The sequence below is a fragment of the Marmota flaviventris genome, chromosome 2, assembly GCF_047511675.1.
Source record: "Marmota flaviventris isolate mMarFla1 chromosome 2, mMarFla1.hap1, whole genome shotgun sequence".
Taxonomy (NCBI): domain Eukaryota; kingdom Metazoa; phylum Chordata; class Mammalia; order Rodentia; family Sciuridae; genus Marmota; species Marmota flaviventris.
Window position 1 is genome coordinate 141868308 of NC_092499.1, and position 24563 is coordinate 141892870.

At 37.9% G+C, this 24563-nt stretch overlaps 1 long non-coding RNA gene across 3 annotated transcripts in view; it reads right to left on the reverse strand.

The window, feature by feature from the left end:
- Nucleotides 1-24563, reverse strand: part of LOC139704745 (uncharacterized) — a 94131-nt gene that overhangs the window by 53292 nt on the left and 16276 nt on the right. For all 3 annotated transcript variants that reach the window (XR_011706722.1, XR_011706721.1, XR_011706720.1), the window contains exon 2: nt 1927-1996. This is a non-coding gene — a long non-coding RNA (uncharacterized lncRNA). The remainder of the gene's footprint in view (nt 1-1926; nt 1997-24563) is intronic.

Here is a 24563-nt window from a genome sequence, read left to right on the forward strand (position 1 = left end):
CAATACTGCTGAGACTTTTTTTTTCCTTTGATGATGAATAAAAAGTAGAAAGAGGTGCTTCGTCAGTGTCTTAATCAGACATTAAACAGATGAAATACAAATGATCTGACTTCTTACCAGATGAAACACTGGAAATTTTTCAACCAGTTGAAATGGTGGGAAAACTAATTTTGTCACTCAGGAAGAACATAGTAAGAAAAATGCACTCTTTGGGTGGGTGGATGGACAATAATAAAGCATACAGACTTTTCTATATATAAATAATATAGAATAACAGTTATTTATATAGCATTTGCATTGTATTATGTATTACAAATCATCTAGAGATGGCAAAGCATATGGGCAGATGCATATACACATATTATGCCTCTGATATAAGGAACTTTAGTATTCTCAGACATTAATATCCATGGGGGTCCCGGAACCAATACTGAATAGACGTCAAAGGATGATTATAAATAATTTCAGTTTGATCCTCATATCCACACTTCAAGTTGGAACCGTGCCCATTTCTTAGGTGAGGCAACTAAGGCACAGAAGGTTCCATCACCACTCTGTTAGGTAAGGCTATGAAAGGAGGAAGCCAGGACAGAGCTGGAATCAGGGAAAGTTTCTAAAGAGCAGTGAGATGTTCCTTTGTGTCATCATAACTTATTAAATAGTTTGTCACCATCATTAGAAAATCAAATGTTTGAAGGCAAGGATTGTATGTTACTCACATTTTGATACTCAGAGACCACAGTAGTGCCTGAAACACAGAAAGTGGGGGCTGGCAGTGAGGAGCTGATACATGAGCTCCCTGCACCTAGCCATCCCCTGCCTTCTGCTTGGGTCTGTCTGGCTGGAAGCATTGATGTCCTGCTGGTCCACATGTACAGACTTTAGACAGTGACACCCTGGGGGCGGGTGGGCTTCTCCTCCATCTGACACTCAATCACCTTAGTTGGCTGGAGTACCAACTTAGTTGGTACTTAGTTAGTACTTAGTTGGCCAGACAGTACCCTCCAGCTCTTTCTCCTCCTTGGCACACATGCTCAGCCTCTCACCCGTGTTTGTACCTGGTAATGTAGAGGCCTGCTGCTGAAGGACTGTCACATCCCGGATTCTTGATTTGGGATTAGGAAGTGACAAGCTCCCTTTCACATTGGCTTTGGTCACCTGCTGTGATCCAGATTCTCCAAAACCTCCCAGAGTAGTTTCTGGGCCACAATCCAGCTAATGATCATAACCATGAGTGCTTTAGTTCTCTATTTACCATTGTCCCTTGTGACTGTCACTCCTTCCAAAGCAGGGTTTAGTCTATGATTCAGTCTGTTAATGTTACAACTTAACTTCAAGCCATGGCTACCAGCCTCTGCAGAATGGCTTGTTAAATAAAACAGAACTTGTTGCACCCTCTCTATTCATGTGTATGCCTTTGTAAGGTTCCAATGCCACGTTGTTGAGATTTCAGGCTCTGATCTGGATGGGCTCTTTCATGGGACTGATTGTGCTGTTTGCCAGGCCTGGCAGTGGGGCTGTGCATGGAAGAACCTGTGAGGAGAAGGGCTGCAGAGACTGGCTGTCTTCCCAATCTCTCATTTCTACAGCACCACGACTTTAATTAAATATCCACCCTACTGACTCAGCAGCAGCTGAGAAGGCCTTGGGCAGAGCCAGGAGCCTGATAAATAGAGTGTAACTGGAGGTAGACACACTTCAGGGCTGCTGTTGGAGCCCATCAGTTCTGTTTTCTCGCCTGCTAGTGTGCTGTGCCAAGGACAGTCCAGTCCCCCTTCCCTGCAGGAGGACTCCCCAGGGGATTGACTGGAGGCAGCCAACCTGTGCTTTCTTAAAGCTTTATGGAAGAGGTGCTTTTCTAGACTCTGCCGATCTTGGTGGTAAGACATTTACCAAACTTCTATTTTGCAAAGTGGCTTAACTCACCCAGTAAAATTTTCCTCCTGGTTTTGCATAGCTGTGAGTGGCAGCTATCTTTGAGAGCTCTCCAAGGTCCCTGGAGGAAGACAGAAGACAAGAACCATCAAAGGGAAGAGACCAGGATTCCCACCCACAGTGCAGAGCAGTGCAAAGGCACAGGCTACAGACACCCCCCGCCCCCCCGCCCCCCCATGTGGGTTTCTGATTCCAGCTCTTCAACTCTTACCAGGGTTCCTGGGCTAATCACCCATCTTTGTCAGCCTTGGTCTTATGTACAAAACAGGAATTTTAGTATCTATTTTATAGAATGAATAGGAGAACTAATAGAGACAAAAAAAATGGCACATTCTAAACCTTTGATTAGAAAAAAAGTATTGTTCTGTTCCCCTTCTTCAAGGAGAGGATTTGAGGTCTTAGTGAGGCTGCCTCAAGCCCTTCTGCTTCAACACCTTTTGTGACTGTTTCCTGTCTGGTGGTAGATGCAATTCTTATTCAACTCATTTTCACCCTTTGTCCTCTCACCTCTTTACCAGGAAGTGATAGTTCACCTCATTGATATTGAACTTGGTCCTGAACCTAATTTGCCAATAGCATGTGAGCAGAGTGACAGTGTGATTGGCCAGAATCTAGGCCTGAAAGGACCCTGCATAATTCCAATCAACACCCTGGGAGTTTCCTTCCTGTGTCAGGAGTCACAGCCCCTCCAGCCTGGGTCCCTAGATGGGATGAATGGAGGAGATCAATAGTGTGAAACAGAGTTTCCATAAACAACCTGCACACCTATGAGCAAAATTACAGGTCCAGCACTACATGTCCCCAAATTCTGTAGCTATTTGTTGCGCAGCAATAGCTAACTTATCCAGCTTTCTAGGAATAAGTCAGAAAACAGGTCAGAGGTTCCCTCTGTTCTTAGATCTACTTGTCTATCTGAAAATTCTTGTATTCCATATACAATATTCATTCAATGGGAAAAATAACTTCTATCTTTTCAGAAATAACTCTGACTACCCCCTCATTCCTTTTGTCCATGTCTAGCTAGAAAAAAGAGAAAGTGTTGATTAGCAGCTATTTTTTTTCCAACTTTTCCATTTTACACCTGAACCTTTACATTTTATGTTCTCTGACTCTCCCCATCTCTAGCAGCCACAGGGAGAAGGGCTTAGTACTTCAAAATATTATATAGTTGTTGAAAATTTCAATGAACTGAGGATACAGTGAGCACTAAATAAATCTCTTGATTTAAGAAAACTATTCCTTTATGAATGCAGCTTATTGAGAATTAATATTGTCCGATATAAAAACACAGGATGCCTAGTTAAATTTGAAATGTGGGTGAGCAGCATTTTTTTAGAATAAATATTTCCCAAATATTGCACAGAATATATTTATACTAAAATTATTTATTGTTTGTCTGAAATTAGAATTTAACTGGCAGGACTATATTTTTATTGGTTAAGTCTAACAAGCCTACTACTGTAATCTTGGCATTTGTTGTGTGTTGAGAATAGAGTGATTACATATGACAGGAAAAGTCTTGACCCTTGTATATTTTGGGTAATACATGCATGTGTTCAATATTTATATACATACATGTGTACAAAACAGGAACATAGATACATATACATATATATCACATCTCCTATCAAATCCTACAATGCAGGAAGTCCAAGTGCCCTGAGCTGCACAGGAAGAAAAAGATATTAGCATATGGGTTGCCCCTCTCTCAAGCCACACCTATAAATTTCTCTCCATGCCAGTTGACAATGGAGAAAAAAATAGGCCTGTTTTTAAAATCCCTCTGCATGATATTCTGTCCCTTGCCAAATAGACTGATGCAATGTTAGAGATTATTCATGGATGGCCTTGGAAGAAAACAGAGAAGGCAAATTGGCTAAGCGAATAAGATACAGCAGCCAATGCCCTCAGCCATTTTATTTAGAAGGAATTTGACTTGAGAATTTGCCTTTATTCCTGGGCAGTGGTTAATAGTGTGGTCAGATGGTCAGGGACTTGGAAGAAGCAGTACAGAGTACTAGTGATAAAGACTTGGAGATGTATGTGGAACTTCTGGAACAGCCTCAGAATGTAAGGATTCCTGTGTTTTGCATGAGATCCCCAAAAAAAGCAATTCCACCACAGTAATTCCTACTAATCAGGAGGGAAAGCCTGCCCAGTCTGGGAATATAATTCACTTTTCCTCCCTGACCCTCCCACTGTCCACTCAATGTGCAAGTGCAAGGTGGTAGAAATGAAGACCATACAATGATCCAGCAAAATTCATTTCTCTTGGCCAACATTCATCTGGCTACCCATTTCCAAGTGACCAGCTTTCTAACAGCAACTAATCTCAAGTCTTTTGCATAGTATCTTGGAGGACCATCTCTGTATGTGGCAGGTTTGATTTCATAGCTCTCTTCCATTATGGAGAACTATCAATTCCTTTTCAGAAGTATCTAAATTTAGAATTTGTTTTCCTTGCTAGTCACACTTCTGCTATTTACCTGCACATGTCATAGTCTATGTGTATATTGCATATTGTGTGTATATGTGTTGAAACACCAGACCTCTAGCCCAACTGACAAACAATACCTTCCTTTGAAGGAATTCAGTCTTGCCAAAGAGAGAAGATGCTCATAATTATTTTCTACTATATCATTTAGTGACTCTTATGGTCATCTCACAAGGGGTAAAGTTGGGATGCATCTCACATAACTAAATCTAATGACCTGCTAGTAAAAGTTTTGCTTTTCTTCCTGCAATTAAGGACTGTTAATTTAGAAGTTTTGGAGCATCATTAGAGAATTGCTCCCACCCAGAATTCAACAATGAATCCATGGAATTAGAAGCTAAGGATGCCATCTGGTCACTTTGAGCTCCTCATGCTATTCAACCAACCAGTGAAAAAAAGGTGCTAGATTTTTGGCTGGGGCATTAATCCTACCTAGGGAAAATAGTGTTGAACTAAGCAGTAGGTGGAAGAACTTTAAATGGAACACAGGTGTGCCCTGGGCACCTCTTATTTCAGCCATGCTGAACATGAGATGCTAAGGGGCAGGGCCATCTGGGGATCACATTCTTCAGGAAAAATAGTTTGAGTCACTTTATTAGGCCAACATCCCTGATCACTTTGGGAACTGGCCAAAGGCCTAAGAAAAAAGAAAAATACAGAGTACCTGTCACAGTTCATGCCTCCCTGATATTTATTTTTATGTAGGTTATATTAATTCAAAAGTTTCAAAATATTGAGGCAGAACCAAGAGAGAACCAGGGGAGAAATAGATATCATCCAGAGCTAGATGCATTAGCTGAAAGATTTGTGATATATCTTTGATTGGGGTACAGGTGGGTCGGGTGTGAATGAGGTTTCAGCAGAAAAGGGTGAATTGCAGTGGCTAGGTGAGAACTTTATTTTGCAAGGTGATTATGTGAAGAAAAGAGATAAGGATGAGGGGTTTCCAAGCCTTATATGTACCCTGTGAGACTTGACCAATTTAGGCTTCCTAGCATCCAATACCCTTCCCCCTTAGGCTAATCCCACAAGGGAGAGTCCTTGTCGACCTTCATTAGGGAAACTGAAATAAGAGACACATTCCTTTCCTCAGATCTCTAGGGACAGGAAGGAGCCCACTCACAAACTGTGCTGGGGCAGTCGTCATCTATCACCTCAAACCCCTAATCCTAAAGGAATATGACCAAAAAGGAATAGCTAGTGGTTATCTGCAGTAGATGCAATGGTAGAGCTAAGGCACAGTGGGTGGGCTTTAAGGCCAGCAGTGCCTGCTGCAGTGTCAGCACCTTTGATTTGGCTTTCAGTACCAATGATCAGGCCATGTTCTCTCTCTTCTGCAACAGACTCTGTTGGCCCTTGGCTGTTTTTTGACTGAGCATTCCAGTTCTCTTGTTGTTCTGTGCATTATTAATGCTCCTTCCAGTGGACCTTCCATGAACTTTAGCAGGTTTGATGTTTGTTGTTTACCACTAATATCATTGCATAGAACAAGTGTTTACACAGTGAGAAGGCCTGCGGTGTAGCCTAGAAGTGGGTGGGGGATGTGTGAAGGTGCTTATCACTGGGGATAAGGTAGGTGGTCAAAGAGGAGTACAAAGCTTTGGATATGAGATGCATGGAAAACTGATGGTGTTAGAAATTTGGCAGAAGCAGAATGTGGTAAAACAGATGCCCAACTCTTCAAGAATTGAGGGGAAGGGATAAATTGGCCATGTTGAAGAGAATGAGAAGGGAGCATAGAATAATTTAGCCAAATCCATAAAGTCCCAGAGGAGCAGTGATTTTATACAAGGTAACAAAGTGAGGATGTGGATCAGGTACCAGAGAGCAAGGAAGAGTCAGATAGAAAACCTTGCCCTTGTCATGTGTGGGAGAAATGTTGAGAAGCAGTGCTCTCCTGGCAATAACAGGTTTCAGTTAAGGCTAAGAGCTCAAAAGAATGTGTAGAGAGAAAAGAAAGGTCTAGAACAGTTTGTCCACCATGGACCAGAAATTTAACAGAGAGAGAGGGTGCCTCTCAGAGGAGAGACCCAGGATGTCAAATCAGCTGGGAGGCTGTGCATACAATAATGATTGATATGGGAGAGAGAGAGAGAGAGAGAGAGAGAGAGAGAGAGAGAGAGAGAGAGAGAGAGAGAGAGAGATCATGTACCAGGGTCCGTAATACCTAAACACCTTAGTCTGTTTATCATTATGATAAGAATATCTTTTGCTCAACTACAGCAGTCACCAACTTCATGAATTTAACAGGATATGGGAGTTTTCTCTAATTTACTATCCAAATTCCAATTTTGTCGGTGGACCCAGTTCTGAATCTCATGGTCTTTCCTTCCATTATGGATCCAGCTTATGGCTGAACTTTGCACTAAATTGCATGTCCTCAGCATCCCTTAATCTGGAACATTTTCACAGCTTTTCTTCATCTTGTAAGCATACCCTTTTAACAATTTTGCTGCAGTACCACAAGTTGAAGACCAAAATATTAGAAAAATATATATATATAAACAAAGGACAAAATCACCCATAAACCCAGACCTCAGGTTAGTTAAATTAACCACATTCTACTTCCCTCCTACTATTGATGAGCCACTAAATGTCAATTGTATCTGTTTTCTGTCTCTTCCACTCTGTGTTTCTTTTGCCCTTGGAGGGCAACCTCACATTGCTCCTCTCCACAATATGTATGTACGTGTTTGTGTAAAAATCTGTGAATGTGCTTTATAAACCACAAAGTCCTATGCAAGTCTAAAGTATGTTCAGGTAAACATCAAAGTTTGAAAATAGGATTTTGTTGAACACCTTTTCCTGCTGCCTCACTGTTCATTTCTCTGGCTGCCTCCTGTCTTTGCTCTCTTCTCTCTATCGGATCAGGGACTCCTTCCTCTGTGTCCTCAGAGCACTGTAACTATGCCTTACTGAATCACATTGCTATTATCTGTTTATAGGTCTGTCTCTCTCACCAGCTTGAGAGGTTAGACTATGTCTTATATCCTTTTATCTGCTTAGTACCCCCTAAATCCCTGGTGCACAGAATATGGAAGAAATGCACGTGTGAATTAGTTCGAATCTATCTAAATACACCCCTGAGGGGTGCATTGTTCTATGGGAAATTGCTCAGTCTTGGTTTGCAGGTGAACTATTGAATTCTCAGCATCTGTGTCACTAGAACATTGCCTCATTGAGGACATCACACCTGCTCTATATTTACAAATTACTAAATCCACTTAAGCCCATGGTCAACATCATGGTATCCAACTAAAAACAAAATAATTAATAAAACAGAATCACATGTAGGAGGAAAATTCAATCTTGTTGAAATTAAGACAGATGAAAAAACTGGTATAAAATTGGAGCACCAGATGGTATCAATACATTACACTAATTTTCTATTCACATATTCAATTATAGTTTAAATAAAAACTAATATGGGTAATTTATCTCACGGAGTTTGTATACAACATCTGATTAAAAATTCCCACAATGTCCCATTTACCCGCCAATCTCATACTGCAGAAATACAGAGCAAGCAGGGCATGATCCTCATGTATTCTAGAGGGGATGCTCACTCCCCAGGTGCTAGGCGGGAGGTGTCATGGGACTGGAAGTCAGAACTGACTTCTGTTTCCCATGAGTGTGGTTGCCACATGAAATACAGGCTTCCCAATTAAATTTAAATTTCAGATAAAGAATTATTCTGTAGTACGAATGTGTCCTAAGTGTTGCATGAGGCACATAATAAAATGTATTTACAGTTACCAAGTACTTTCCTGTGCATCTCTTTACTCTTTGCAACAGTTCCATGAATCAGGATTCAGTAGGATTCATCAGGAAAGAGGTGGAAGCCCTTAGACATCAATGCATCCAGGGAAAGTGCTGCCACCTCCCAGCAGTATCTGAGATCACGTCTCTGTTCAGCACAGCAGCCAGGATATCCCAAAGGAGCCAAGAGAGGTTGGGGTGGAGTAGGAAGGCCACGCCCTTTGACTCTGCCTTTACAGTGGAAACTGACCAGACCAGGCTTTCCTTCCAGGCTGGGTCTAGAGACAAGTTAACACATGGAGAAAATCCTGTCCCAGCATCTCTAAGACACTATGCAAAATAAATCTCTGCACCTGCTTTGTGGTGTCAGGAACTTTTTGAAACAGGAAGTGGGAGTGTGTGCCAAGAATTTCAAAGTCGTAAGGGATATATAGCACTAAAATCCAAATGGAAATCATTTAAAAGGACAAGATTTGGTATGACTGTAAGTGACTTCCATTGCATTATCCTCCTGTTGTAGTGGGTGCCCATGATGGTGAAGAATCAGACAGCAAAGTTACAAGCTTACTTGAGATGGGGCAAGAAGCTACTCAGAGCTACAAATGGGTACGGAACCAAAAGACCGGGATATTGGCGATATTACTTTACAAAACCCAACCTGATGCATGGACTGAGAGTTAGATAAATGAATCAATATGTGATAAAGCAAGTATAGTAAGATGGCAATGTTAAAATCTAAGTGGTAGGTATTTAGGGTGGACTTTCAAATTTATTCAACTGTGCTGCATATTTAAAAACACATTTGGCCCTCTGTATCTGTAAGACTAAAAACATTTGAAAAAAGTTATATCTACCATATATGTACAGATATTTTTTGGTCACATTTCCTTAAACAATATAACATAATAATTGTTTACATATTTCTTATATTAGGCATTGAAGGTCATCTAGAGGTGATTTAAAGTATACAGGAGGATACTAGGTGTTATGCAAATACTGTGCCATTTGATGTTCAGGACTTGAGTATGCATGGATCTGAGGGAGTCCTGGAAAAATCTTCCCAGAATATCAAGGAATAGCTGTTTTCATAATAAAATGTTGGTGGGAAAATACCCACAACAGAGTTGTAAGAATTATATATAATGGTATATAGCTCCTCCAAACCAGGCATCCCAGCTTGCTTTCCTTTAGCAGCACTCAGAGGTGTCCACATCATTCACGGCAGAAGTCACAGAAACCTCTGCAATAGTGATGGGACCCAGGATGTCCATGGTCCCTGCTGCCTGCCTGATTTCAGCACCTCTCATTTTCTTCATCTTAGGGAGGGAAGAAGTGGTCCATGTGTGAGGATGCTTGCCAGATGGCAAGAGAGAAGCTACTAATTAAGAATAGAGAAGATTATATAAATTTGGGCAAATCTTCAGTTGGTGTTACTGAACCTGAGGGAAAAACCATGTCTTAGAAGTAGCACAAGAAGAAGCACAAACTGCTGACAGATATAACTTCAGGAGCAAGGTCATTTAGAGGAAATCCCACTGAGGAAAATCGTATCGAACTAGCAGGGGTCTCTGCCCACCATTCACTCTACCCAACCCAGGAAATTATTGCAAGTAACTGTTCCCTGCATCTGATTTACACTGTAGAGACAATGAAATATGAATATGAAAATACGAGAACTTGATTAAATTGTCAGTTTTTCCTTGCCTCTAAAGTTTTTCTGATCATTGTAAAAATAATAAAGTCTGCAACACACGTAATTCCTTAATGTTTAGCAATTGACAGCTCATTTTTAATAAAAACTTATTGCTGGTCAATTTAGTAAATTTGGACTTGTTGTTTTGATAATGACTAGCTTATTTTTTTTGAACTTGGTACCTTTTCCTTTTCTTCCCATATTATTCTTTATTTAAATCCTCCTTTATTGATCCCATGCCATTTCTCTGTAATCTTTTTTTGAATGCTCACAGACTGAATGGATTTTCCCTTTTCTGTGTCCTGCAGCATCTCAGGTTTAACCCTCTTGGAATATGTCATTTTTACCTTGGGTAGGTATTTAGATGTTTAGTTTATTGATCCTTTTACTCTTAGGGTAAATAATCATATCTCTAGGAGTACCATACTCAGTGCCTTAAATATAACAGATGATCAGCTGTGCAAATATATATATATATATATATATATATATATATATATATATATATATATGGAAATAACTTCATTTTAATATTAAATAAAATAATATTTGAAAATTAAAGAACCAGGGATCTTTGGAGAAATGGCTGATTCCAGAACTGGGCTAAAAATAATACAAAATGGAGGGTCTTATTAAAAAAACAAAGAAGCTAAATTGAAGGGTCTACCATGAATCAAATATGAAAAAATTTGAGCAACAAAATAAATAAATACAGTGATCCATAGAATAAAATGAGAAACTATGAGTCTTCACTGAGATAAATGTGTAATGAATAAATTAATTTTACAGAAAACACTTCCTTATAGAATTCCAACTACATGTAGAAAAAAGATGAAATTAAAATATTGACACTATATTTTGGCAGCCACTAATAGTAATAATTGTTTCAATAATTCTCTCTCTCTCTCTCTCTCTCTCTCTCTCTCTCTATATATATATATATATATATATATATATATATAAAATTCCAAGTTTATTCTCTCTCTCTATATATATAAAGTGTATCTATCTATCTATCTCTCTCTCTATATATATACATATATATATATATATATATATATAGAGAGAGAGAGAGAGAGAGAGAGAGAGAGAGAGAGAGAGAGCCTCAAAATGTCTCCTCACAAGATGCCTAATAATTATAATTACAAAGGAAAAAAATACATTTACAGTGGATAAACCTGTCAGATATCACCATGAACTATTGATTGAAGTTAATATCACAGATTATCTTAATTTGAGTTGCCATAACAAAATATTAGCTTTAGTGGCTTATAAACAATGGAAACATATATCTCAGAGTTCAGTGAGGCTGGGAAGTCTAACACAGGATGGCTAGGGCTTCATGGGTGGCCATCTGCCCATGGTTTCCTCACTTGGGGGAAAGAGAAAGGGAACTCTCATGAGTCTCTTTTATAAGGGCACTGATCTCATTAAAGAGGGCTCCATCCTCATGATCTAAACATTTCCCAAAGGCTCTAACTCTTAATATTATCATATTGAGGGTTAGGTTAATATATTAATTGAGGGAGCACAAATATTTAGTCCATAGTACCAACACTGATTACATGCCTCTCGATGTGATGCACTGAGAACACAACAACACTTTTTAGTAATCTTGACAGAAATGTATAACATGATTCTAAACACAAGGATACACAGACAAAGCCAAAGTGAGGGACATTCCACAAAAATATTTGTATGTATTTCTTAAAATGCCAATCATGGGCTGGGGGTGTGGCTCAGTGGTAGAGAGCTTGCCTAGTATGCCTGAGGCCCTGAGTTCAATTCCCAGTATATATATAAAATAGTAAATCATGAAAGACAGAAAGAACAGGAACAGTTTTGGGTTAAAGAGGTCTAAAGAAGGCTGGTATTGTGGCTCAGTGGTAGTGTGCTTGCCTGGCATGTGTGAGGCACTGGGATTGATTCTCAGCATCATACATAAATAAATAAATAAAATAAAGATCCATTGACAACTAATATATATATATATATATATATATATATATATATATATATATATATATTTTTTTTTTTTTTTTTTAATAAAAAAGGCAGATCCAAGATGGCAGAATAGAGGAGGTACTGTTTCTGGCTGCTCTGTGGAATTAAACCAAGAAAACAGGCGGCGTCTCCACAAGGTCTCACCTAGATGGAATACAACATCTCAGAGCATTCAACAGGACCCCTATACAGCAGATTTTCGCAAAACTCATCAGAGGTGCAACCATCTGCCCAGAAATCAGAGCCCCTGTGTTTCAGTAAGACTCTGAACTCCGGACCAAAGCCCGCAGTTCTAGCGCACATGGCTCTCAAGTGGCAGAGCAGAATCACCCAATCAGCTGTGCCTGCTCCCATGCAGGCCAGATGGCTGCAATCTAGCTACAGCACAAGGCCATTCCAGCTCCCCCCACACCACCGGACACCCCAGCGCTGCTAGCAGACCAACTCCATCTTGAAAAACCTCTCTCGCCATTTTTTGGTGGACATGGCTATTAGAGCGGACCTCTGTTTGAACAGGTACCTGGTTTCCAACTTCCTCCCCTGCCCTCCCCAGCTGCGATTACTCGGCACAGTGTCTCCCCAGCACAAAAACTGCTCTCAGCTGAACGGGAGTGGGAGCACAGTGGGACCAGGGCACCGCCCACCTGGAGCCAGCCTGAGGGTGACAGATCCCACAGTTGTGAACTGATAAGCAAAGGAGGGGAGGGGTCTAGTGATGAAACAGCAAAAACCTGAAGCAAACCAGAGAGACTAGGATTGGGAAGCTCCAGGCAGGAGAGGGAGACAATACCAGGGGCCTCGAGTCCTCTCACCCTGGTTAAGACAATTCCAACTACTGGAAGAGAAGAGAAGCAGAAAGAAAATGGAATTCTAAGAGTATTTGTTGTTGTTTTTGTTTTGTTTGTTTGTTTGGGTTTGTTGTTGTTGTTGCCTTCTTATCCTTATTCTTCTTCCTCTACCCCATTATCCTCTGGCTCTCACAACCCCAACATATGTGAAACCAAGAGCTTTATATGAAATAGAACTATGAGAACTGAGTCACATGAATAATATAATATAGAGGAATTGCATAAGGCCCAATCCCCCTTTTTACTTTTTTTTATTCTCTTTTCTTTCTTTTTTTCTTCTCTCTCTTTTCTCTTGCTTTCTTTCTTTCCCTTTTTCCTTCTTTCTTCTTCTTGCACCCTCCAAATTTTACTATTTTGACATCCTGTAATTTTCTAAATACATATGTGTGTCTGTTTTTATGTACTCTACTGTCCTCCCACATACTTGTCTACCCTAAATTACCTCCTGCCTATTCCTCTGCTTCTAACCCTCTTCATTAGAGTTCTCCTTCAAATTTCCTAAGTTATATTAACCCTATACCCTCACATCTTTCCCCCTTAGCATGTAGTCCTATGCCCAACCCCCAGTTCTCTGTCCACAACCAGAAACTGTACCTTTTATGAAACTACTGATTATATTTTAAATAATAATTGGATCCAACATTTCTTGACATTGAGACTAACTATAAATGTCTTAATAACAATGATTTGTTCATAGGTGATGTACTGTTGATATTAGGATCTGTTAACATTGTCCTTCCACACAAAGGAGGGACCTTGGAACCATACAAGAGCACTACAAATCTATAGAGTAAAAACAATAACACACCAGTCACATAGAGCTGGAAAAAAAGAAATGCGAGCAACATGAAAAGACAAGGGAAGAAAGTACCACAAATAATTGAAGACAACACATCATTAGAAAAATCAACAGGTATAGCAAAAAGAATGACAGAGAAAGATTTCAGGATATACATGAATAAAGTGTTTAGGGATCTCAAAGAAGACATTAGACAACAAATACAGGCAGCGAAAGCTCACTTTGACAATGAGCTACATAAACAAATTTAAGAAGCAAAAGATCAACTCAACAGGGAGATAGAGGTTACACACACACACACACACAAAACCAAACAAACAGAAATCCTTGAAATTAAAGAAACAATAAAACAAATTAAAAACTCAAATGAGAGCATCACCAATAGAGTAGACTACTTACTAGATAGGATAAAGTATATCATCTTGAAAAGAACATAGACAACACAGTGAAAATGATAAGAAACCATGAGCAGAACATTCAAGAATTATGGGATAGCATAAAAAGACCCAATTTAAGAATTATTGGGATAAAGGAAGGCATAGAGGTCCAAACCAAAGAAATGATCAATCTGTTCAATGAAATAATATCATAAAACTTTCCAGATATGAGGAATGAAACAGAAATCCATACATTAAAATGAAAATGCCCAACCTACAGAATAAGGATAGAATTTTAAAAGCCACAAGAGCAAGGAATCAGATTACATATAGGGATAAACCAATGAGGATAACGACAGATTTTTCAACACAGACCCTGAAAGCTAGAAGATCCTGGAGCAACATATTTCAAGCTCTGAAAGATAATGGGTACCAACCAAGAATCTTGTATCCAGCAAAATTAAGCTTCAGATTTGAAGATGAAATAAAAACCTTCCATGATAAACAAAAGTTAAAAGAATTTATAGCTAGAAAACCGGCACTGCAAAACATCCTTAGCAAAATATTTCATGAAGAAGAAATGAAAAACAACAATGAAACCAGCAGAGGGATGTAGTAACCTAAAGGAAAAACTAATCAAAGAGAAAAACAAGTCAAGTTAAATAACAAAAATAAATAAATATGGCTGGACAAACCATGACTCAATAGTGACCCTAAATGTTAATGGCTTAAACTCACCAATCAAAAGACATAGGCTAGCAGATTGGATTTTTAAAAAAGATCCAACAATATGCTGCCTACAAGAGACTCATCTGTTAGGAAAATACATACACAGACTGAAGGTACTACTCACGTGGACTATAGAAGCAAGGAGGGGTTTCCATACTCATATCAAATAAAGTAGACTTCAAGCCAAAGCTAATCAAAAGGGATATAGATGGACACTACATACTGCTCAAGGGAACCATACACCAACAAGATATAACAATCATAAATATATATGCCCCCAACAATGGTGCAGCTACATTCATCAAACAAACTCTTCTCAAGTCCAATAGTGGACACAACCACAACACAATAATTATGGGTGACTTTAACACACCTCTCTCACCCCTGGATAGATATTCCAAACAAAAGTTGAATGAAGAAACTATAGAACTCAATAACACAATTAATAACTTAGATTTAACTGACATATATAGAATATGTCAACCGGCATCAAGTGGATACACTTTCTTCTCAGCAGCACATGGATCCTTCTCTGAAATAGACTACATACTATGCCACAAAGCAACTCTTAGCAAATACAAAAAAAGTAGAGATATTATCATGAATTTTATCACATCATAATTAAATGAAATTGGAAATCAATAACAAAATAAAAAATAAAAATTTATGCATCGTATGGAGACTAAACAATATGCTACTGAATGAACAATGGGTAACAGAAAACATAAAGGAGGAGATTAAAAAATTCTTAGAGGTAAATGAGAACACAGACACAACATATCAAAATCTCTGGGACACTATGCAAGCAGTACTAAGAGGAAAATTCATTGCATGGAGTTCATTCCTTAAAAGGGGAAAAATCCAACAAAATCCACACTACATCTCAAAGCCCTAGGAAAAGAAGAAGAAATCATCAGCAAAAGCAGTAGAATGCAAGAAATAATGAAAATCAGAGCTGAAATCAATGAAATTGAAACAAAAGAAACAATTGAGAAAATTGACAAAACTAAAAGTTGGTTCTTTGAAAAAATAAATAAAATTGACAGACCCTTAGTCACACTAATGAAGAGAAGGAGAGAGAGAACTCAAATTACCAGCATACGTGATGAAAAAGGCAATATCACAACAGACACTACAGAAATACAGAAGATAATTAGAAATTATTTTGAAACCTTATACTCCAATAAAATAGAAGACATTGAAGGCATTGACAAATTTCTTAAATCATATGATATTCCCAGATTGATTCAGGAAGATATACACCACTTAAACAGACCAATATCAAATGAGGAAATAGAAGAAACCATCAAAAGATCACCAATGAAGAAAAGCCCAGGACCAGATGGATACATAGCTGAGTTCTACAAGATCTTCGAAGAAGAACTAAAACCAATACTCTTCAATTTATTTCAGGAAATAGAAAAAGAGGGAGCACTTCCAAACTCATTCTATGAGGCCAATATCACCCTGATTCCAGAACCAGACAAAGACACTTCAAAGAAAGAAAACTTCAGACCAATATCTCTAATGAACATAGATGCAAAATTCTCAATAAAATTCTGGCAAATCAAATAAAAAACACATCAAAAAGATTGTACACCATGATCAAGTGGGATTCATCCCAGGGATGCAAAGTTGGTTCAACATATGGAAATCAATAAATGTAATTCATCACATCAATAGAGTTAAAGATAAGAATCGTATGATCATCTTCATAGACACAAAAAAAGCATTTGACAAAATACAGCACCCCTTCATGTTCAAAACACTATAAAAACTAGGGATAACAACATCATAAAGGCTATTTACACTAATCCTCAGGCCAACATCATTCTAAACGGAGAAAAATTGAAGGCATTCCCTCTAAAATCTGGAACAGGACAGGGATGCCCTCTTTTACCACTTCTATTCAACATAGTTCTTAAAACACTAGCCAGAGCAATTAGACAGACAATAGAAACTAAGGGGATATATATAAGAAAAGAACTTAACTTAGCACTATTTGATGACAATATGATTCTATACCTAGAAGACCCAAAAAACTCCACCAGAAAACTTCTAGAACTAGTAAACAAATTCAGCAAAGTAGCAGGATATAATATCAATACCCATAAATCAAAGGCATTTCTGTATATCATTGACAAATCCTCTGAGAAGGAAATGAGGAAAACTACTCCATTCACAATATCCTCAAAAAATAAAAATAAAAATAAGATACTTCAGAATCAACTTAACAAAAGAGGTGAAAGATATATACAATAAAAACTATAAAACCCTAAATAGAGAAATAAAAGAAGACCTTAGAAGATGGAAAGATCTATCTTGCTCTTGGATAGGCAGAATTAATATTATCAAAATGACCATACTACCAAAAGGACTATACAGATTTAATGCAATTCCAATCAAAATCCCAAAAGCATTCCTCATAGAAATAGAAAAAGCAATCATGAAATTCATCTGGAAAAATAAGAGACCCAGAATAGCTAAAGCAATCCTAAGCAGGAAGAGTGAACAGGTGGTATCACTATACCAGACCTTAACTATACTACAGAGCAATAGTAACAAAAACAGCATGGTATTGGCACCAAAACAGGTCAGTAGACCAATGTTACAGAATAGGGGACCCAGAGACTAACACACAAAATTACAATTATCTTATATTAGACAAAGCTGCCAAAAACATGCACTGGAGAAAAGATAGCCTCTTCAACAAATGGTGCTGGGAAAACTAGAAATCCATATGCAACAAAATGAAATTAAATCCCTATCTCTCACCATGCACAAAACTTAACTCAAAATGGATCAAGGACCTAGGAATTAAACCAGAGACTCTGCATCTAATAGAAGAAAAAGTAGGCCCTAATCTTCATCATGTGGGATTAGGTCACAACTTCCTTAATAAGATTTCTATAGCATAAGAATTAAAACCAAGAATCAATAAATGGGATGGAATCAAACTTAAAAGTTTCTTTTCAGCAAAAGAAACAATCTGTGAGGTGAACAGACAGCCTACATCCTGGGAGCAAATTTTTGCCCCTCACACAACAGATAGAGCACTAATCTCTATGGTATACAAAGAACTCAAAAAAGCTAAAAACTTAAAAATAAATAAATAAATAAATAACCCAATCAACAAATGGGCTAAGAACCTGAACAGACCCTTCTCAGAAGAGGATATACAATCAATCAATAAATTTATGAAAAAATGCTCATCATCTCTAGCAATCAGAGAAATGCAAATCCAAACCACTCTAAGATATCTTCTCACTCCAGTCAGAATGACAGCTATTATGAAGACAAACAACAATAAGTGTTGGCGAGGATGTGGGGAAAAAGGTACACTCATACATTGCTGGTGGGACTGCAAATTGGTGCAGCCAATTTGGAAATAAGTATGGAGATTCCTTGGAAAACTTGGAATGGAACCACCATTTGACCCAGCTATTCCTCTCCTCAGACTATACCCAAAGGACTTAAAAATAGCATACTACAGGGACACAGCCACATCAATGTTTATAGCAGCACAATTCACAATAGCTAAACTGTGGAGCCAACCTAGATGTCCTTAAGTGGAGGAATGGATAAAGAAAATGTGGCATATACACACAATGGAATTTTACTCAGCATTAAAAAAGAACAAAATCATGACATTTGTAGGTAAATGGATGGTGTTGGAGAAGATAATGCTAAGTAACGTCAGCCAATCCCCAAAAAAACACATGTTTTCTCTGATATAAGGAGGTTGACTCATAGTGAGATTGGGAGGGAGAGCATGGGAGGAATAGATAAATTCTAGATAGGGAAGAGCGGTGGGAGGGCAAGGGAGGGGGCAGGGTATTAGTAAGGATGGTGGAATGTGATGGACATCATTATACAAAGTACATGTATGAAGACTTGAATTGGGTGTCAACATACTTTATATACAAGCAGAGATACAAAAATTGTGGTTTATATGTGTATTAATAATTGTAAAGCAAAAAAAAAGAAGAAGAATAGTGTTACCTTAGATTAGGCAGAGTGAAGTGAAAGGCAGGGAAGGCAGGGTATGTCAGGATAAGAAAGATAGTAGATGAATAAGACATTATTACTTTATGTATGTATGTGACTGTATGACCAATGTGATTCTACAATATGTATGCTCAGAAAAATGAGAAATTATATCCCATCTATGTATGATATATCAAAGTATATCAGTGCATTCTACAGTCATGTATAACTAATTAAAACAAATACAAAATTAAAAAAATTAAAAGACTAAAGAGATAGGATATGTAAACGGAGTGTGTAATTCTGAATTGGATTCTGGGCTTGAAATATTTTTATTTTTCTTGTGCTAAATAGACATCCGTGAAACAATTAATGAAGTTTTAATATTTATTGATTAGGTAATATTATGTATCAAAGTTAAGTTTTTGATTGTAATAATTGTACTGTGGTTACATTAGACAACACCCTGTTTTAAGGAAACATACTCTGAGGTCCAGAGTATCATTTTACCTACTTAAATAGTATAGAAAAAATAGATAGATGGTACAGATACAACACACAAAGAGAATAAAACAGGTTATTTGCTTTGATATTAACTCTTGAGGAAGTTTATATACAGGAATTCTAAGCCTATTTATTTTCACATTTTTCCTCTGAAATTATGTCAAAATTTAAAAATGGGGAAAAACTGTTGACAAAAATGCATATATTTATACATTACTAAATTAGCCAATGGTTAAAGATTACTTTAAAAGCACATTACATGTAGTCTAAATTTCCCAAGATTTCTCATTTTTGCTCCCCCCCCAAAAATAGCAAAAAATTATATATATATTCTCGTGGTTTCTTAATTTCTGTGAATTTTACTTTTCTTGTCATAAAAATTCTTCTAGAGTATTGATTTCCTCTGCTTAGTGACCAAAGTTGAAAGTCAGATGAAAAGCCCACAGAATTTAAGGTGACTCTAAGTATACATATTGTAGAATCACAGAATTTATCCTGACTCTACACAGCTTACCTGTGCTTATCAGGGAAGGATTCTCTTGCACCTGAGCAGGGCGGTTTTAGTCTCCCTCAATATGTCTGGAGCCCTCTTAAAGTCACTCTCTTCCTGTGTTAGGTTTGTTTGCAGACTTCCACCCCATCCCATCTTTTCAGGATAAGGAGCTTGGGTTTCTCTGTTGTCTCTGCAACAGTGTGGAATGCTGAAAAAATATTTATTTTGAGCTCACAGCTCTTGGCCTTTATTTACAAAAGTATGTCCTCCTAAATGTCCACATGTCTTGTTTACTCAGAGAGCTATTTCTTAAGCAAAGGGCACTTCAATAAATTGAAGGCCTGCCATGCCAAGCAAATAAAGCCACCATCTTGTTTCAGCCCTAAAATTACCGTATGAGATAGGGAGTTCGCCCATTTCACAGATGAGAAAACTGGGGATCAAAGTTTTTAAAGTCCCTGAAACTTCCATGGTAAGTAAATGGCAGAGCTAAAATTTGAACTCAGATCAATTTAACAACAGAGCGTATATATTTCACTTTTATTATATTCAGTAATTCTCTATTTCAATTAATCTACTTTACAATTTAAGCAAATAACCCTATTGAATACACATCCTTAACACAGGTACTCCTTACAGATACTTTTTTCTGAACTTCTGTAGGTTCAGGGGTGCCAGGGGGATAGAAAATAAAAATGTAGATATTGAAAAGTAAATTGAAAATGAAGTTCATGTACACTTGGAACTGAGGGATTCAGCAGGTGCTTATTGACATGCTTGCTATGGTGTTTGCACTGGAAATTAATTCATACGTTGGTGTGTTTCCACATTTTATCATTGACAGGAAGCAAGAGAAAGAATCCAAGAAGGACCAAGAGGCACCCAACCTCAGATTCATATTAGGTATCATTCTTGAGAACAGCTGGTTTATTCGGAAATAATGATAATCCATATTGCTGCCGTCTGTCAACACCCGCTAGCTCTTTTCCCTGCAAAACAGAAATAGAAGCAGTGATGCTGGGAACTGAACACACCAGAACCTTTGGCTTGAGTGGCATAGCTCCAACTCACTCAGACCCAAGCCCCAAGGCCCCTTACTTTCTTCTGACAGGTGCATGTACCAACAAAGGTAAATGCTCCTGGGTCCCCAGCAAAGGTTAAGCCACTCATCCACCAGGAAGGAAGCAAAATAATAATAATAAAAAACAGCTAATAGCTAACAGGTGCTGGTCTGCTTTAAAGAAATAAACTTGATGCAAGACCCAGGAGGATGCAGACCTAAGGACAAGAAAATACCCTAAACACTCTGTCAGTGCTTACCCCGTGACATAGCCTTAGTATTTTTGTCATTGGTAAATATGTTTGGAGAGCAACTTGAAATTCTCCAGATTGACCCATTTGCCTTGGGGAATTTTTCTGTGGTTAAATAGAGGTGACCTGTCTTCAAATCTAGGGAGCTGGAAGGATCCCCTATTAGCCAAATAACAACCAGTGAGCAGAGTCATCACCACATGCAGCAAACAAGCCACCTACAAATCACCCAACTGAGTTCTGTCCAAATTCATGCCTCACAAATAGTGAGCTACAATAAAATGATTATTGTTTTGAACATCTAAATGTGGAAGGATAGCTTGTTACACATCCATAGACAACTGGGATGCTGGGCCTCAGCATCCCTGTCTGTCTTATAAAAGAATTAGATTCCTTGTACCCCAAGAGTTCTTATAATCCTGAACAAATAATCCCACGTAAGTACTTTGAGCCTGTTTTATCTTAATGATAAGTAAATTTGTACTAATGTGATTTCATGTTAGTCTTTCCATCATCGAATTGCAGCAAGAAACACACTTTTGAGCTGCTACCTTAGCCCTGAGGGCTCTCTACAACTGAATGTTTGGCTAGATGGAGCCTCAGAACCCACCAAGACCATGGGATCCAGCCACTGTGCCAGCACGCAGGGCATTAGCACTTATGTTGTTCTTCTCTCATTCAGAATCCTACAAGTAAAACCAAAAGGCCAAAGGAGTCTCTTTCTCTCATTAAGAAACTGGTATGAGAACAAGAAGAGCCAAAATTGATACAAAAATGATAAAATGAGAAAATGTACAAACTAGACAAAATTCCATAAATAAGAATGTGTTTTTTCTATACATAATTTTCCTTAATAGCATCTTTAAAGGGCTGTCATTTACAAATTTATCTTAGCCATCTCTGAGCCTATTTACATTTTTACTATCTTGGGATAACAAGCTCCATATCATCTTTATATTTATTTGTCTCCAATTTACCTCCTATAAACTAGTTTTAGTCATGTACAGCTCCTCTCTGTGTTACTAGGGTTAGCAAATCCAAAAATCTGGGTTGAGAAACAAAAGATACTGAAAATTAGCCACACCATACTCTCTGTAAAGTAAGCCCAGTTATAAATATAGAAGTCAATAAAATTGAATATGGAGTTTTTCCACCAAAATGATTCTCAAGAAAATCTGTCAGAAAAAAATACAGACCAAATGATAGAAGAAGAAAGCTTGTTTACCACATAAAGGATCATCTGATTATGATTTTATACAGCATAATGTCAAAGGTTTAGTTAGACTCAGGTAGATCTTGGAATGAAGCAAATCCCACGATTTATTATCTGCGTGTCTCTGACAAGTTTCCTGACCACTCTTAGGAAAAATAACTAGACATGGAGAGGAGGCACCCTAGGTATTGGACTGCCCAGGAAGCTATTCTGTTTGGGCTACATTCTACTTCCCTGTGAATAGCTCTGTGACACTGGGAAAGCTGCCTAACATTGCTGCATTTCAGTCTCTTAATTTGTAAAATTCAAAAATAATAAAACTACTGTTTTATTATTTGTTGTGTCTTCATAAGGTTTCATGAGGTTTAAATACACGAAGCTCTTAGGATGTATCTGGGATTTGGTGAGTGCCATGAAGTGTTAGGGGTTATGACTACAGTAAAGTACTAAATAAATGTTCATTCTTTTCCTTTTCTTCTTCTGCGACTTTTATGATAAGGAGGAAACTGGTTTTTTGGGGGGGAGGAGTTCTAAGGAGGCTGACATTTGTACCATGTAAATTAAAATATGTAATATTTTACATAAATGTCATCTAGCTTAATTGTTGATTAAATGACAAACCATAACTCACTTTGGACAAAATGAAGAGCTTCCAGATTGCCAAGCTCAAGTGATAGAGGGATCTGATGCATTCCTTCATGCGAGGCTTTGATTCCATCCTTATTCTGTATGCTAGGCATTTTCATTATAATGTGTATTGATGTAGATCTGTTGTAATTTTGTACATTTGGTGTCCTGTAAGCTTCTTGTACTTGGTTTTCCAATTCATTCTTCATGTTTGGGAAATGTTCTGATATTATTTCATGACGAGATTGTGCATTCCTTTGGTTTGAATCTCTGTACCTTCCTCTATCCTGATAAATCTTAGATTTGGTGTTTTGATGCTATCCCAAAATTCTTGGATGTTCTACTCATGGTTTCTTATCCTATTCATAGTGTGGTCAACTTTATTTCCAAGGTTATATTTTATCTTCATTATCTGAGGTTCTGTCTTCAAAGTGATTTAGTCTGTTGGTAATGTTTTCTATTGAGTTTTTTATTTGGTTTATTGTTTCCTTCATTTCAAGGATTTCTGGTTGTTGTTTTCTTTCCAGAATCTCTAACTCTTTCTTAAAGTAATCTTTTGCTACCTATATTTGCTCCTTTATCTCTTTATTGGTGTGATCAATGGTTGTCTGTATTTGCTCTTATCTCTTTGTTGGAGTGAGCTATTTTTGCCTGTATTTGCTCTCTTATGTTATTCTTTAATTCACAGATCATTTTAATTATATATATTCTGAACTCCTTCTCTGACATTTCATCCACTACACTGTCAATGGATTCTGTTATTGTAGTATCTTGGTTTATTTGGGGCACTTTGTTCCCTTGTCTTTTCTATGTGTCTTTCTTTCTTGCAGTGTGGATCTGAGGTATTACAGTTTCTACCCTATAATCTTGTAGTGTCCCTACAGATTACCTGTGCATCACCTTGTTGCTGGGCATCCAGTCATCAATACAAACACGTACACACGCACACAGACCTTTGTTGTGTATGATCCATACCCATTTTATAAAGATTCCTTCAGTTTAAAAATGTATTATGAACTATTTTATACATGCAGGGGGTATAAAGTGATGCAGTAAGCAATCACATAACTGAACTCTCCTTTTTGCCTTCTCCATGATTTTGAATTCAATCTAATTCTCTGACATTTAAAAAAGGTGTTTAACTGAAGAACTTTCTCACTCTTCTAAAGAGGGAGACATGTTTGATAATTTCAGAATACAGGTTTAAAACCTAAAGTGAATGTACAACCCAGATAACTATGTTATCTCCCATACTTCGCATACAATTATCCATCTAGTGAATGTACTATTGCTTTTATCCTTGTTAGATCATTTTATGGAAAAATTGGTATCTTCATTTTATATTTTTGAGTAGCTACTTTTGCATTGTAATAGGTCTCCAGTAAGTACCAACACAAAACAACTATTTTAGTATAATCAGGGCCCAGTGGGAAGGGCCTATCTATGTTCTGGAAAGATTAGCTGGAAAGATTCAAAGGCAATTGGTGACTCGAATGCTGGACACAGGAGTTACTTTAAGGAACATTCTCTCACATACCTGGTGGATGATGCCAACAGGGTTGCTGACCAGAGCATGTCCATGTGTCTTCTCCTTTGGCTTGGGCTCTCTCATAGCATGGATGCTCCTAGGACAAACTGCTTATGTGGTGGTTCAGGGTCCCAGCACTAGTGATGCAGTGAGCAAGGCAGAGGCTGAATCCCCTGCCCTATGCTGACCAAGCCCAGGAAACCATCATCTCTGCTATATTTTGTTAGTTACAAGTGACACAAACTGTGAGAAAAAGTGCCAA